The sequence below is a fragment of the Coenobita brevimanus genome, chromosome 19 (genome assembly GCF_032717465.1).
Source record: "Coenobita brevimanus isolate Jiangsu-jjx chromosome 19, ASM3271746v2, whole genome shotgun sequence".
NCBI classification, from domain to species: Eukaryota; Metazoa; Arthropoda; class Malacostraca; order Decapoda; family Coenobitidae; genus Coenobita; species Coenobita brevimanus.
In genome coordinates, this window is record NC_136972.1 from 11,023,050 (window position 1) to 11,031,243 (window position 8,194).

The window sequence follows — 8,194 nt, forward strand, 5'->3', positions numbered from 1 at the left end:
GAGAGGAGCATGTGGAATTACATGGTGAGACAGACTGACAAATGAGGAAATGAAGAAGCATTGTGGTGTGGATGTGGATGTAATAGAAAGTGTTTGGAGAAATAACTGAGGTGGTTTCGCCATGTGGAGATGATGAAGAGCGACAAACTATCGTGGAGAGTATGTGAGTGAGGTGGAGGGGAGAGAGGGAGGGGGAGGCCGGGGATAAGATAGTGGGATGGAGTGGAGAGTTATTTGAGAGAGGGATGTAAGAGCTGGGGGTAGGGCTGCGAAATGGTTGGGGACAGGGCAACATGGACACGATATCTTTTTGGCAATCCCTTAAAGGATTAACCCCTACACGTCAGGGGTTTGCCGATGTTGCATGCTCCTCCCCACAGGGGGATCCATGACGGTAAAAAATACTCTTAATTCAAAGCATAATATCTGCCAAATTGTAAAAGCTAGGGGAAAAATTAAAGATACATTAGACTCACCAATTCCTCCTCTTTCAAATGAAAGTATCCCCCTGTCTCCAGGTGGTCTCGTCGATGATTAAGGATAAGTTAAAGTTCAAAGGGTGGCGGGAAGACACTTGTGGCTATACATGTCAACCAGCATTGCTCATTGCCCAAAGTCGTGATGGCTATACACACCAGCCAGCAGTTAGGGGTTAAGGCTTGTGGGTATAGATAGGTATATATACTGATTGGGTCTATGAATGTGCGTGGATGTAGTACAATTGAGGCTAAAAGGGAGGAGATTGGGTGAATGTTTGCTAAAAGAAAGTTGGATGTGGCAGCTTTGAGTGAAACGAAGATGAAAGAGAAGGGTGAGTCTATGTTTGGATGTGTGAATGGAAGATTGTCAGGTGTTGACAGAGGAAAGGCAAGAGAAGGTGTGGCCTTGTTAGTGAGTCCGGAAATACAGCAATGTGTGATTAAATGGAAGGAGGTGTCATCGAGACTGATGTGGGTGAAAGTGAAATTTGAATGTGAGTTGTGGGTGTTTGTGAATGCATATGGGTCTCGTAGTGAAAGGGATAAAGAAGAGAGGGAGTCTTTCTGGAATAACATTGTTGAGTGTCTGCAGAGTTTTGGAGGGAATGTGAATATGGTAATGATGGGAGATCTCAATGCTAGGATGGGGAATGTAGCAGTTGAAGGTGTTGTTGGTATGCATATTGTGCCTGGAAGAAATGAAAATGGGGAACGAATGATAGGGATGTGCGTTGAGCGAGAGATGGTGATTGGAAATAACCTGTTTGAGAAGAAAGATATGTGTTGTAGAACTACATATTATATAGATAGATAGATAGAGAGACAGATAGAAGCAGGGAGTCAGATGATGAGAGGTGTTGTGTCTGCGAGAATCGAGCAATGCTAAACATGCTTACACTGAGGAAAGCTGACGACAGCGGCCAGTAAGGAGATGATGCAATTAGCTGTCAGCAGTCCTCTCGTGAACAAAGACCTAGTCCATCCACGAGGAACACACGTGACACACCCCTGCTACACCAGAATTTAGGAAAGAGAGCTCAGACGGAGATTAGCCACAGAAGAGGCAAGAGAGAAGTAGACAGGCCTCAAAGGAGACAGGTGACGGGAGAAGGGCTTGGCAATTTGAGAGAGAGAGACAGATAGCAAGACAGGGAGGTAGCTACCCGGGATTTATACTCGTTCCGTGTGAGAGACTTGTTAATATTTCCAAGACAAATAAAAATAGTCCCATACTATTCTTTACCTCTCCTGTCACCACATGACATTTGGTAGCAGCGAACGTATACGAACCTCGTCTACGAATCAACATTAAATTCCTACAAAATATCAAGATTGAAAACAAGAATATCTCTTTCTCAACCAACAACACAACCAGCTCCTGACGCTTCTCTCCATCCAGCCCCCTCCGTCTCCCAGATCATCATGCTGATGCAGAGGTCAAGAGATCACACGACGCCTTGCAAGTAGTTTAACAAAATTGATACAATATTGCAATTTCTACGACGAATCAGCGAACTACAATCATCTACAATCAACTACAATTAACAACTCTACGTCGTCTGTATAATCTTCTACACGCACCTACAAGTAGCGGCAGTCTTCATCCTACAACGAGTAAATCACTAGAAAAAAAAGGACCAAGAATACATCAAGAAAGAAAGAAAAAACAAACAAACAAACAAACAAACGAAGAGTGAGAGACGACTCACAACTCATAACCACCAGACCTCACCCTCCTCTCTCTGCTACATCCACCCAACCCCCACCGCTTACGCAGGTGTGAAGAGGTCAAGACATGCAGCAAAACACCAAGTCCATATTCACAACTCGTCTTACCCGTCTTCACTCAAGTTACTCATCGCTACTCATTCACTCACCACAGCTACCAGTGTGGGAAGCCGACGTCACCATGTGCTGAGACGACAACACGTTAATCAACCAACGAAGGACAACGCTATCACCACGTGCAACACCACTCACACCATTTCCCACCACGGTAAAAATTAGTGAGTTACATAGTTACTTCATTCATACGATACACAGTGATAGACAATAAGCTTCTGCACAAACATATAAAACGTGTTGTATAGTTACAGCTTAAATACACATACCTACTTCAATTATCTTCATAATTCAATCATTAAATACTTGCACCAACAATAAATATTCTACACTGTATATATTCATTCATTTATTATAACATTTATTTACTACCAACGAGTGTTACCATTTATACCTACATAAAATACGTGTTTCATATATACAACTATACATTATTATATCTACAAAGTGATTAAGAAAATATACCATCACAGTTACTCAGTGAGCGATTAAAAGAACTGTATTTAACATTTATTAATTAAAGCTACCTAGTGGAAACATATAAATTAAGTTACAAGGTAAACTAGAGAAAAAAAAAAAAAATGGCCAACACAAATGACGTTAGCAAGAGTGAACATCTTCAACACAATCGTGAAGACAATGATTTCCACACAGTGCTGACACACATATTACTCACGATAGGTACAGGTGAACAACAAGTCAGTGTGTATAGTTAATACTGTATATAGTGTATATATTTTTATATAAAATAACAAAATATGGGACTATATAATATCATTTTCAATAATATCTGTGCAATATAAACTAAACTTTTCAAAAAGTATCCCAAGGAAATTAGCCAGTAATTATGCAACCATGAACAACATGGAAAAAGCGTACACAAGCAAAGAGAAACAAACTATAGAAAATCAATACATACAAAAAAAGAAAAGAAAGAAAGAAAGAAAAGTAAGAAAGAAAAAAGAGAAATAGAGTAAGATCACATAACAAACAAATGAAAATAAGTGTAAGTGTTACTACATATGTCAAAATACCACATAAACTACAAACAAAAAAGCAAATTGTTGTCTCCACAAACAAGTGGCATGGCACATCATCACTATCATTGACCGCAGCATATGTTAGGACTATTAAATGTCGATGGTACGCCATTTTTGCGTGGCCGAGCAGTATGTAGAACTACATATTATATAGATAGATAAATAAATAGATAGATAGAAGCAGGGAGTCAGATGATGAGAGGTGTTGTGTCTGCGAGAATCGAGCAATGCTAAACATGCTTACACTGAGGTATTTACACCAGCCATGTCTACTTTATCCACCATCAATCACTACGCCATTATCAACCATACACACAAACATTTCCACTCACTGCCTAATATGAACTTAAACATGAGCACAAGTATTAAGCTGACTTCACCTAATTTTGAAACTATGCAGCTGATCAATGAAACAATGAAGCCCTGGGAAGATTTGAGTTTGAGTATGTTCAACCCATATTATGTGTATAGCCCAGCACCTACTGTCTTTATAATCGTCTGCATTGTAGTTGCAGTACTGCTGTTCGCAATGCACAGAATGCATGCAAGAATTGCTAATTTGGAGTCATTATTTAGTGGGGGGAGAGTTAACATCACAGTTAACCACCCTGAATGAAGTGTATATATTTTGTATATAGTATTAATTATATATATAAAAAAAAAAAATAATAATAATAATAATAATACAAAGAAGAATGACCCATATATGGCAGACCAGTACCATTATCTTTAAATGAAATATTAATAACTCTTACAATAATCTTAATTTTAAACTATTTTTATTCTTGCATGTATGCATTTCACTATAATAACCCAAGTACATACTGTATTACAGTTAAATAATTTACTTTAATGCATTTATTCAAATATGTATACAACTTATTTAAAATGTATTATTACTGAATAATCACTATTTACTATGAATAATATATGTATACAATATTCATACAATTATGTTACTTTACAATATTGTATATTTCACTTAATTAGCTTATAAGTTCATTATAATGTATATATAATATGTATTAATATGTTATGACTATTAAATGTCTATGGTACGCCATTTTTGCGCGGCCGAGCAGTATGTAGAACTACATATTATATAGATAGATAGATAGAGAGATAGATAGAAGCAGGGAGTCAGATGATGAGAGGTGTTGTGTCTGCGAGAATCGAGCAATGCTAAACATGCTTACACTGAGGAAAGCTGACGACAGCGGCCAGTAAGGAGATGATGCAATTAGCTGTCAGCAGTCCTCTCGTGAACAAAGACCTAGTCCATCCACGAGGAACACACGTGACACACCCCTGCTACACCAGAATTTAGGAAAGAGAGCTCAGACGGAGATTAGCCACAGAAGAGGCAAGAGAGAAGTAGACAGGCCTCAGAGGAGACAGGTGACGGGAGAAGGGCTTGGCAATTTGAGAGAGAGAGACAGATAGCAAGACAGGGAGGTAGCTACCCGGGACTTATACTCGTTCCGTGTGAGAGACTTGTTAATATTTCCAAGACAAATAAAAATAGTCCCATACTATTCTTTACCTCTCCTGTCACCACATGACAGTATAAGTATACATGGGTGAGAGAAGGATTGTTGATAGAGCATTGATGGACTATGTGGCTGTGTCCAGGAATGTACTAGGAAGATTGTTGGATGTGAGAGTTCTGAGAGGGGAGGGAGGAGGTATGTCTGATCACTACCTGGTGGAGGGAAAGTTAAGAGATGGATGAGAGCTAGGAGAGGTAGGTGTGGCAGGGAGGTTTTGAAAGTGAGTTGGATAAAAGAGAGAAAATGATAGAGTATCAGGAGAAATTGAAAGATGAGTGGAACACAGTGAGAGATCAGGAAAATGGCAGTGTGGAGGAAGAATGGCAGTTGTTTAAAAGTGCTGTGGTGGGTCTTGCAAAAGAGGCGTGTGGTGTGAGACGAGTGGGTGGTGGTGTAAGCAAAGGAAGTGAATGGCGGTGCGAGGAAGTAAGTATGGCTGTGGCTGAGAAGAGACATGCATATGAAGTGTGGCTGCAGAGGAAGGATGAGGTGTCATATGAGAGGTATAAGGAAAAGATAAATAGGGCGAGAAGGGCTGTGTGTGATTCTAAAGTGGCAGCAGATGAGAGGTGGAGTAGGCTGTTGACTGAGAATTTTCAACAGAATAAGAAAATGTTTTGGAAGGAGGTGAAAAGAGTGCAAAAGGGAGAGTCTGGGAAGGAAGAACGAGTAAAAGCAGTGGATGGATGTTAATTGAGATGGATGAAGTAAGGAAGAGATGGGCAGAGTATTTTGAAAGATTGTTAAATGTAGAGGAGGAAAGGGTGGCTGAGATTGTGGTGGATGGAAGGGTGCAAGGACTAAATGTGTTGGGAGAGTTGAATGATTCTTTGATCACAAAGGAGGAAGTGCAGGAGGCAGTAAAGGAGATGAAAATAGGAAAAGCTGCAGGTATGGATGGGTGTGCTGTGGAATGCCTGAAGGATGGTGGAGCGACTATTGTTGACTGTTTAGTAAGATTGTTGAATGGTGCTTTGTGAAAGGTATGATGCCAGTTGACTGGGCAAGTGCTTTTGTGGTCACATTGTAGAACGGCAAGGGTGATAAGTATGAATGTACTAGCTTTAGGGGTATAAGTCTGTTGAGTGTTGTAGGTAAGGTGTATGGTAGAGTGTTAAGTAAGAGCGTTAGAGAGGGTACAGAGGGAGTGATTGGTGATGAGCAGTGTGGCTTTAAGAGAGGAAGGGGATGCGTGGACCAGGTATTTGCTGTGAGGCAAGTGTGTGAAAAGTATTTAGCGAAAGGCAAGGATGTGTTTTGGCCATCCATGGATTTAGAGAAAGCATATGATAGAATTGATTGGGAGGCTTTGTGGACTGTTTTAAGATTGTATGCTCTTGATGGTATTTTACCAAAAGGGGTGAAAAGTTTTCATGTAAATAGTAGAGCGTGTGTAAAAGCAGGAAATACTGTGAGTGATTGGTTTCCCGTGAGAGTGGGGCTCCGACAGGGATGTGTGATGTCGCCTTGGTTGTCGAATATTTATATGGATGGTGTTGTAAGGGAGGTGAATGCAAGAGTTTTAGGTGGAGGTCTGAGTCTGGTGAATGTTGATGGTAGACAGTGGAATCTGAAGCAGCTGCTGTTTGCAGATGATACTGCACTGGTGGCTGATTCAGAGGAGAGAGTAAGACAATTGGCAGAGGAGTTTCGAAGGGTGTGTGAAAGGAGGAAATTGAAAGTAAATGAGAATTAAAGTGATGAAGTGTACGAGGTCAGTAGATAGTAGGAAAATGAATATAGTTTTGAACGGTGAGTTGCTTGAGGAGGTAGAGAGTTTTAAGTATTTAGGGTCACATGTTGCTGTGGATGGAAGAATAGGTGCATAGGTGCAGAAGTGAAGTTTAGAATGAATGAAGTATGTAAGGTGCTGGGAGGAATGAAAAAAGTGTTTAGATGTCATTCGCTTAAAATGGATGTAAAGAGAAGGCTTTATGAGGGTGTTGTGGTACCGACTGCATTATATGGGGCTGAAACATGGAATATGGGTGTAGCAGAGAGGAAAAGTTTGAATGTAATGGAGATGAGGTGTCTGAGGAGTATGTGTGGAGTGACGCATATGGATCGAGTAAGAAATGATGAAGTGCAAAGGAGAACTGGAGTTGTTCGGAAGATGGCTGATCGAGTTGAGCAGAGGGTGTTGCGATGGTTTAGGCATATGGAGAGAATGGGTAATGAGCGATTGGTGAAAAAGATAACTAAATCTGATGTGAGAGGTGTACAGTATGGCAGAGATGGAGACCACGAATATGATGGATGGACAGTGTGAAGAGAGCATTGGAATGCGAGAGGGATGTCTATTGAGCATGGAAGAGTGGGTTTGCTTGACACAAATAAATGGAGAGAAATTGTGAATGAATAAATGATGACGCAGCCCTGAGGGGATATTATGTAGTGCCAGTAAGTTAGGTTAAGATGTAATATAAGTGTAACTAGTTGTAAGATAGTTGTACTTTAGTCATTAAGAACAATTTAGTATAAGTGTGAAAAATTATATTCTAGTATAAGTGTTTTATAAGTATAAGATATGAATGATTTTTTGTATTGTAGAGATAAGTTAGAAGTGAACATCTATGTATTATTTAGTTCGCATTATTACATCAGCCGACCACACTCCCTCCTTCCCTCCATAAAACACGTGGGTAGCGGAGTTTGACGAACATTTAAATTGTTTTAATCTTCATAACCTCTTACTAGAGTAAATCCAAAGATATCTTTCGGTCTCAATTCATTTTAGTGTTAGAAATGCTAATTGAGAAAGTGCCAGAAGGGGAGAAACGGTCCATAATATTCTATATATTTACCTCGAAATATCGATCATTGTGCGTTCCCACGTTGGTCAACTGATGAAATAGCATCTGAACATCATTGCAAAAGCTTAATATTAAGTAATATGATCATTCTTGATACTACTCAAATTTTCTCCATTGTCGCGTAATCTTGGTGAGATACGATAAGCTCTAAAGAAGTCAATTTCCAAAAGGATAATGTGAGACATCCTTGTTAACGTGAAAGCTGTAACCGGAAGTTAACATCCTCTAATGCAATCGGACCTGTTCTTCCAGTTTATATAAGGGCAGGGCTCGCTTTGTGTGCATGGCTCAACCACTGCTTTTCATCTGGTCCACAAGTTAGTGATAAAGCCTCACAATTCCCCCTTCCGTTGTTTCCAGATTGAAAGTTACAGAGAATAGTGATTAATAATGTGTTCGATAGCAAAGTTCTTGTGTGACTCAACCACTGCTTTTCGTCTGGTTCACACTTTCTAACATCAAATGAAGTC